We start from the raw sequence: 9,448 nt of genomic DNA, 5'->3' as shown, positions 1-9,448 counted from the left end.
CTTAAGCCACATCTCCAGCCCACTGACTTTAAAGCAGAATTTTAACGTGGTTGACTCCGAACAACCATGTGTACATTTAAGCCTCAAATCCCTTGTAATAGTATTGAATGGTGACTTTTAAAGTTGAGTTTGTTTTTATTGAAACTACCACCAAAAGTGTATAAGAAATTTAGAAATATAAATTAATTTTTAAACCATTTGAAAGTACTCACCATCCTGATGCTTCATAGCCCTCGTGTTGAGTTCTGGTGTTTTCCTATTGTTGGTAAGGGCATCACACATTTTGTGCTGAAGTCTTGCTAGGTCATCTGTTTCATTGCTGAGAGGACACTCATTGGATACTGAAGCTGTCCCCTGCCAAGGTAAAACCATGTTTTTTTCTCTGTGATCAATGGATGCATCTTGGGAAGTACTTTGAAAGTGAAATATCTGATTCAATAAACATTTTATGAGAGGTAGATAGGGGGATGGGATGGGGGCAGTGAGGGTCATGGGAGGGAGAGGGAACTGGGATTGATATGTAAAATAAAGAAAATTGGAAAAAAATATTTGTGAGGATTCATGGCTCCCGGTTATGTTTTTCCCAATGAACTATCTGTTACTGTCATTTAAAAATTCCAAGAATTTTTCTTTTAGTGGCAAATGCATTCAGAAGCCCAGGTCTGGCAGTAGTGCAGACTCCCTGTCCGGGCAGACTGGGAGGACAGGGCGCACATGTAGAACTGTAGAACCTGCTGAGTCAGCAGTTTAGGCACTTGCCAGGCGGGAGTCACAGGCTGCTGCTCTCTTCACCGGGTGGACTTCACCATCCAAGCAGCCATAGGAGTCCCAGACTGCAGTGGATTGTGGGTACTGGAAGAGGAGGAGGGAGCTGAAGGGTTAGTCCTGCCAGTTTCTCATGGTTTGGAATTTAGTAAGTGACAAAGGCAAGGAAGGCAGGGCATCTAGGTCTGCTTTGACAGTGGAGGGGTTTGAGACAGTCTCACTCTGTAACAGTCTGGCTGGCTTTGAACTTCTGGTGATCCTCCTGCCTCAACCAGATTCTGGGATCGCAAGCCTGAGTACTTGGTGGCAATCTGATGTCTTGGCTGGGCTGTTTGTCCCATGGTCTGACAAAATGGGTGTTTGGTACTAAGAACTGTCCAAGAATCTCTGACTGACAAATTGCTGGTTGCAGCAGCCAGGTCTGGGTAAGGAGACCATCAGAGCTAAGCAAGCATCCCCTTCCACATAGATGGTGTTCCCCGCCCTACCAGCCACACTTTCCACCTGGCCCCAGTGTGGGGCGAGGGCCAGAATTCAAAGAGCAGCAAACATGGTAAAGTAGCTCAGAGTCAAGTCCCAGCACCAACCATTGTGCATAGCTGTAGGGTTGCAGGAACTTCTTTCTGTCTCCTCTCCAATCTTCAGTGCCAGGGGGCCATCTAGAGTGACCTTCCAGGTTGTCACCGAGATGTAATGGCAATCATTATTATAGCAAACTTCAAGAGTACCATTGAACACCGTTTCTTCAGAGTAGAGCTCTGGCAGCTCAGGCAAACCCTACTCCTGGAGCTCTGAGGTTGGGCTTGGGCTAGGGACCTGTTCTACAGGAAGTATAACAAGCACACTCTTGAGATGCCATCGGCTTAAGGCTCTAAGCCCACTCTTTCTCCAGCCTAGCAAAGAGCGGTGGCTGGTGACCCATGGCTGCTGTGCACCTCCGCGGGGCCAGTTCCAGGGCTCCTGGTCTGCTGTGCTTTACCTGAGGTTGCCTCCGCTTCTCCAACACTTCAGTTAATATTATTAGAACAGAAAAACTCAGCCCAAACCAAAAACCCTTGAAGTAAACATGATATTTAAGGCACTCACCTCTGTTCACATTCTTTCCTGGTCCATTGACAAACCCACACGTCACCCATCGCTGGCTATGCAAAACACAACACTAGGTTGTCTTAGTCAAACATCCGGGTAATTTGGCTGCTTTTGCCGGTTTGAACACAACCTGTTTGCCTGACTATCCAGGGCATCCTGAAAGACCAGTTCTTGTCTTGGCTTAGCATTTCACTTTAAAATGTTAACATATTTGCCAAAGACTTCTAGGTACCATTGAGGAGAAATACCTAAGATACTCAAAGAATTCTTTTTTCTTTTTAAGATCTCTTGAAAAGAGTAACATCAGGGTGAAACATTTGAAGGATGTCAAGAGTGTGTACGTGTTTGTGTCTCTGTTTATTCAAAATGGAAATGAAGTGCTCCAAACTGCCCCACTTCAGCTCCTCCGACACTTGCCAGCTTGGCTGACGCTGTTGGCTTCTATCCCTCCCTCTACCTTTTCAACTTGTTTTAGCTGGAGCCAAGATGTCACCTGATAGGCCATCTCAGAGCTCAGGCTGAGAATCCTGACAGTGCCCGAACAGTTGTGTGCCCGCAACATCGAACCTGACAGTGGAGCACCTCACTTAGGGTCTGTGTGTGTGTGTGTGGGGGGACACTCTACTACCCAGGTCCCAAATCACTCACACACCGAGTCTTATTATTACTTCTGAATGCCCAGCCTTGGCTTGTTTCTAGCCAGCTTTTCTTAAATTAACCCATCTACTTTTTTCCCTCTGGGCTTTTATCTTCTGTATTTCTTACTTTCACTCTTACTCCATGGATGGCTGGGTGACTGGCCCCTGGTGTTCCTCTTCTTGCTCTTTTCCTTGTTTCTCTTATTCTTTCTGCCTGCTAGCCCTGCTTATCCTTGCTCCTGCCTTACTATTAGCCGTTCAGCTCTTTATTAGGCCACCAGGTGTTTTAGACAGGCAAAAAATCATAGCTTTGCTGAGTTAAATGCAGATAAACAAAAGTCACACACCTTCAAATAATATTCTACCACAAGATTATGTATCTTGGCCTCTTGCCAGATGACATGACATTCAAATTTGTGGTAAATGGGATCCTGCTGGTCTACTTAGGGGATAGAGACTGGTCCCCTCCATACTATCTCTGCAGTGGACCGTGGTAACTGCAGCTGGATCTATAACCCCCTTCTCTTCAGGAAAATTTCACCAGTTTCAAAAGGATCTAGTGAATCTGTTAAGTCGAAGTGCTTGATCATTTCCCTGGGGTGACAACATGACCCATCCAGGTAGTATCAGTCCGACATCCCTGGGGAGGCATATTAAGCAAGCCCCCAAGAGTTAAAAATGGTCCCTGATGACAGCCTCTCCCTCGCTTGTCCCAGCCAGGCATCAAGGCCCATTCATCTAGACTGCTTTGACTTTTGTCCTGTTTGCCTCCCCATCACCTAGGATCCAGGTCCCGGCATTTTTCTCCTGTGTAAACTGTTCAGTAAACTGTAACTGTTCAGTAGGCTAAAGCCAGAGTTAAAGGACAGGTGTGGTTGTGTCACCTGTTGCCCTCCATTTCAATCCTGGCTCTGCGGCTCAGGAGAAAGATGGGACTCCTCAAAGCTCCCCGGACCGCACTCTGCTTTCCTCTGCTTTGCTTTGTTCTACTTTCTTCTGGCTCTTTCCCTTTGAGCCCTTTGTAGCTCCAGGCCACAGACCTGCCCTGCTGCTTTCCCACAAGTCTGCTCCACACAGAAAACAGTCCCCTTCTCTTTGCCTGGGGACTCTCTGATGTCAGCTCTCACTTCCCAACTCCCATGTCCAGTCTGTCACAGGGCAGGCCACACTTGCTGGCCAATTGTCTTACGATTATGAAGTCCATAAGGCTGGACATAAGTCTTAGCTACCGGTCTATTGCTGTGACAAAACACCGTGACTAAGTGAACTTCTAAAAGAAAGCGTTTTAACTGGGCTGAAAGTCTGAAGCTGGAGCAAAGGTCTGACAGCAGGGACAGATAAATGCTGACATTCTTATCCACAAATAGGAGGCAGAGGGCACACTGGAAATGGCTTTTGAAACCTCAAAGTCTTGCTCCATGACACAGCTCCTTCAACAAGGCCACACCTCCTAATCTCAAGCAGTCATCACTGGGGATCAAGTATCCAAGCATGAACCTGTGGGAGTCATTCTCACTCTAACCACCACAATGCAGCATTATTTTTGCTCAGATTTTGTGTTAAATATGCTGGAGAGATGACTCCGCTGTTAACAGCTAGGCTCACAACCAAAAATATAAAATATGTATTAAATGATGAAAGTGAATGACGCTGTCCAAACATCTAACACAGACCCAGCTAACTAGAGTCTTTCCCTCATTTCCCATATCCAATCTGAAAGAGGAACCTTCTATGCTTCCGCCTGCACTGGGATGCTGGTGGCCACCTGCCGTGCCTTCTGGTAAATAGCCCTCGTACGGTGAAACCTGGACAGCGCAAAGAAGATACTGCTGATGGATCCACTTCACCAGCATCCGTGGCTTTTCCTTCTCTCCAATCCTCTCTCCTTCCCCAAAAGCTGCTCCTGGTGGCAAAAGCCAAGACAACTGACACTTGTTTGAGTTGGGGCTTTGTCAGCTACAACACAGAACTCCCCAAATAAGGCAATTAGCCCAGTGACCTGGTGGTACCAGACCTCACTGACCTAAGGAAGTCTATTCAGAATGTCCCCCAGGTACACAAAGCTCCCCCGCCCCAATGTGTTCTCTCCCATGCTTCCCCAGGCCTCTGAAAGTAATGTCAACACGGAACCTTCTGCACTAGTCCACAGGGGGGCATCGCGTGCCAGTCCGTAGTCTGGAAGATGCAGCATTAACAAGCCACAGAGATCAGCTTGCCGCAGTGGGGAGCCCTGCCCAGCTTGCAGGTCCCTGCTTTCTGCTGATGGGGAGGTGAGGGCCGATCATCAGTCTGAGCCACAGCGTCAGGGACCATAGGATGCAGCTGCATCAGGACCTTCCAGGGAGTGTTGGCTCCTCAGGGCCAGCCTCATGGAGGACCTGGGTTGGAAGGCATACAGTAGTTACAATGGGGGGGGGGGGAGCAGCTAGACCTTGATGACTTGCTTTTTTCTTCCTCTTTGATGACATTTTATTGACTTGTGTACATGTGTTACAATTCCTTTCTTAGTTATTTTAGTAACTTTGAAGGTGGTTTTGTGCCCAGTTCTTGGGAGACAGTTTAACCCACTGTTCATTCTGAGATCTTGTTTGAGGGAAGAAGAAGGCACGAACAAGCATCAAGAGCAGGGCAAGCAGGGGTGCTCAGGGGGCGTCTCTAAGAAAGTGGCGTTTGTTTGAGGCCTGAAGGACCTAAAGGATGAGGGGGTGCGGTAGAAGGCTTTCCTAGTGTGTACGAAGCCTTGGGTTTGAATCCCAGCACAATATAGACTGAAATAGTGGCGCAAGCCTATAATCCCAGCGTTTGGGGGATAGAGATAAGGAGGACCAGAAGTTCAAGGACATCTTTGGCTACATAATGCATTAGAGGATAGCCTGGGCTACATGATAGAGGAGCAATTAGGCAAGAAATGGGCCATGCAGCTATTAAGGGAAAGATCGTTATGCGGAGGAAACGGTAGGAACACAGGGTCCAGGTCAGAGGTGTGAGTGGTTCAGCCATGGTCCAGAGTTGGCCGGAAGAGGAGGAGGAAGAGATGCCGTGAGAAGAGCGAGGGGCTGTGTCATTCCTGGGAGCAGGAGCATGGCTTGCTTTAAGGGGACGATGAGGCTGTTAGCAGAGAGCCAGTCTAGGGTATGCTAACCCAGAGAGACAACAGCGGGCAGATGAGTGGAAGGAGGTGAAAAAGGGCCACTCTCTGTACGTACAAAGGAAGAGCCAGCAGGCTGTGCTGAAGGATTAGACCCGGGGTGGGAGAGGCTGCAGAGTGTAAGCCGTCACCAAAGTAAGCGTAGCAGCATAGTCAAGTCCCGTCCACACCTTCAGCCATGTTTATGCATCAGATGTGTTTGGTTTTAAGCGCCTCTAATGCTAGACTGATGAATAAAACCGTCCCCGGATGCTTAAGCAGCTAATATTTAATGAATTAAGTAATGGCAGTGATTTGCCAGCTACCTGAATGTTCCATTTGTGTTAACAATCTCTCTGCTACATCCTGCTTGTCTTTTAAGTCAGATGTCTGCACGTGATTACTCCACTATACACCTGAGTGTAGGACCACAAATACAGTGTGTTGCACACTACATGTACCATGCTCTTTTGCGTGTTACATGCATCATAGATATCAATCGGTAAATATTTTGTAGACAAATACTAAACACTAAAATGGTAACACAATGGATACAGTTCTGGACTCTGAGACCAGGCCTGGGGGTTTCCTGGGTAAAGTCACATTCCTAGGGGGTGGGTGATGCCATTGTCTAGGCAACTAGGGTACAGGTACAGGTGCCTTCTATTGCTTGGGTTGAGTCTGGACCGATCAAATAGTCTTGTTGGGGGGAAAGCTTTAGAGATACTGGGTCAAGGTTGGAGGGTGAGGGGCCGGAGAGATGACCCAGTGGTTAAGAGCACTTGCTGCTCTTGCAGAGGACCCAGGTTCAATTCCAGCACCCACATGGTGCCTCCCAACTATGTATAACTCCAGTTCCAAGGCATCTGGTGCCTTTTTCTAGCCTTCTGCAAAACCGGCATGTACACGGTGCACATGAACACACAGGCACACAGACGTGAGGTTCTGGGAGAACGAGTCCATCCTTCCTTCTTCCCTTCCTTCCTCCCATTTATTTTTGGATGAGGACGAACAAGGTTTTGTTTCTTGCTCATCCGATAGGTTGAGGCCGTTTAGGGCTCTAATCTCCAAATTCAAATTACTTTTTGCTGTTGGCTACATGTCAGGAATTGGAGAGAAAAGGTTTTATAATTCCCACCCAGGTTGCTGCACTTTTGGTTGACTGGATTCAACTGGTTCACAGCTCTGATTGTATGAAGCTGTTAACAGCAGAGCTTTGTTGGGGAAGAGGCCTCTTTTCCACCACTGGCTCTGACTCTGCCAGTGTGAGGTGAGGCCTGGGTCTTGAAGGCTTTTTGTCTTGTTCTTTAATATTCAAAGACGCTGGCATCGCGGTGTAGTCATATGTCACTCACCTGAGACAGTCAGTTACTCTCATACCTTCTGTTCAATCCAGGGGTTTGTTCTTGAGTCTCTTGGTAGCCTCCTCAGCCCCCAGCTACCTGTCATAGTCAACTTGCTCTGAGTTTAATCCTTGCGGCTCCAAAGGCCAAGAGTGGTGACTCAGATCACCAGAGGCACTTCCTGTGAGAAAGTGAAAGAATAAGAGCGTTCAGGGCGAGAAAGGCCACCTGGACTTCATTAGCATGAATTTCTGCAGTTGTCCTATGGTGTGGTGGGTGGGTTTTGTTTCTAACGTGTTACTATGTCTAATTTATAAATTTATCATACATCCATTTATAGGAAGAATATGGCATCTCTCTCTCTCTCTCTCTCTCTCTCTCTCTCTCTCTCTCTCTCTCTCTGTGTGTGTGTGTGTGGTTCCGTATGATCCACTGGAGGTCTTGGGACATATTCCTATAGCTGAGGATACAATTGTCTTTATCTCCACTTTATAGAAGGGCAGGGGCCCTGGGATGGTGAGTGTGCTCTCCATCATCTCCCAGCTGAATTCAAATTCATGCCATGTGATTCTAAATCTAGCAAATATTCTTCTCCACCAAACCACATGGCCCTCTATGAGATTCTAGAAGCACCACATGGATTTTGTTCATTTTCCTGGCAGGACATTGGCAGTATCAACACCATTCTGAAATGGAGAATTTTTCTCTTCTACTAATGCAGGTTCTGGAATTTGAAAAGATTCCAGGGGCAGCCAGAGTTGCCAGAAGAGGGGACTGTTGCTGAGTTTCAGTACCAGCCACAGCTTCCCATATCCTTCTGACTGAACTCAGAACTCTTTGAAGTGTTGAGGTACCCAGGTCCGCGGCTGAAAAACCTGCCATCAGCACCATACCTGCCAGCATCGTGGAGGAACAACTTGGCAGCAGTGACTCCCCAGGCTCTGGGTGCCACAGTGGGTCACAGAGATCTCTGTCCCCTTGGAGCTTACACTCAAGTGTGAATAACAGGCAGACAAGTGCACAAGCCCAAAGATAATGACAGTATGGCATTGGTCAGAGTCTACACTCCGGCTCATGGTGGGAAGGGGGGCAAGTACAGCAAATCACTTAACCCTTTTTTGCTCCTGTTTTCTCATCTGCAAAATGAGGAAGGCAAATGCAGAGTAAAATGAACCCCGCCTGACCCGGGAACTTTTTAAGTTAATGACCAAAGGGTTGCTGTTTACAGAAAAACCCTCGTGGTGGACAGTGGGGAGGATACCCATTGTGTGTGTGTGTGTGTGTGTGTGTGTGTGTGTGTGTGTGTGTGCGCGTGCGCGCGCAATGTGACAATGGGATCTCTGCCCTGCACACAGTTTCCTTGAATCTACCACTACTCCAAAAATAAAGCTTCATCAGAGAAATGAGCTGATAGTAGCAAGTATAGTGCCTGCTTATAAAGTGAAAGAATTAACAATTAACCCATGTGATCAAGTGTGGTGAAGCAGCTTTATAATCTCGGTTCCCGGGAGGCAGAGGCAGGAGCATTAACAGGAGTTTTTGTTTTTAAGATTTATTGATTTTATGTTTATGTGTATGGGTGTTTTGCTTGTATCTGTATATATGTGTAAGTGTCACATGATCTCTGAGGGAGATGGGAAGTGGGACAGGATGCAAGAATCCAATTGCACATGTGTGTATGTTTGAGTATGTGTGTGTTCATCTACTTGTATCTTCAATTTTGTGAGTCTGTGTGTGTATATATACTTGTTTGTATGTACCTGAGTGCATGCATGTATTCATGTTTTTTATAGTGTTCACATGTGTGTACATGTTCCTGTTTGGGAGCACATATGCTCAAATCTGCATGTGTGTGCTTATCTGTGCACTCATGCATACTGTTGCATGCGTGCATTTGTGTGCCTATTTGTGTGTGTGTGCATTTGTGTACCTGTTTCTGTATGTATGCATTTGTGTGCCTGTTTGTGTGTGTATGCATTTGTGTGCCTGTTTGTGTGTGTGTGCTTTTGTGTGCCTGTTTGTGTGTACATTTGTGTGCCTGTTTGTATGTATCTGCATACATATGGGTACATGGGAATCAGTTGCTTTTGAGTTGCTTTTCTTAGAAGGGTTAGAGCAGTGGAGGTTCTAAGTCTTGTCTGCCTGAATCTCTTTGTCCCCTCCCATTTTACAGAAGTTTGCAGAAGTAACGCAGTTGTTGCATTGTGCAGTGAGACCCATATGAGTGACTCTACCTTGGCTTGCCAGCTGGGCCTAGTGCAGGAGCTTGGTGTAAACAGTGGCATCCTATGAATTTTATTATCTGACCATTATTACTATTGATGTATCTTTAAATTCAGTAATCTAGGGTAGAGGGACATGGACACCAGGTATTTTGCTCTGGTAGGTCATAGACTGCCCCCACACCCTAGAAGGCATGTTCTATGGCCACACTTTCTGGATGTTGCTCAGGACCAGGAAGGGACCAGATTCTCCTGCCCAAAAAA

This window comes from Phodopus roborovskii, unplaced genomic scaffold, assembly GCF_943737965.1.
Source record: "Phodopus roborovskii unplaced genomic scaffold, PHOROB, whole genome shotgun sequence".
In the NCBI taxonomy this organism is placed as follows: Eukaryota; Metazoa; Chordata; class Mammalia; order Rodentia; family Cricetidae; genus Phodopus; species Phodopus roborovskii.
The sequence above is the reverse complement of the archived record's forward strand: the minus strand, read 5'-3'. Positions refer to the sequence as shown.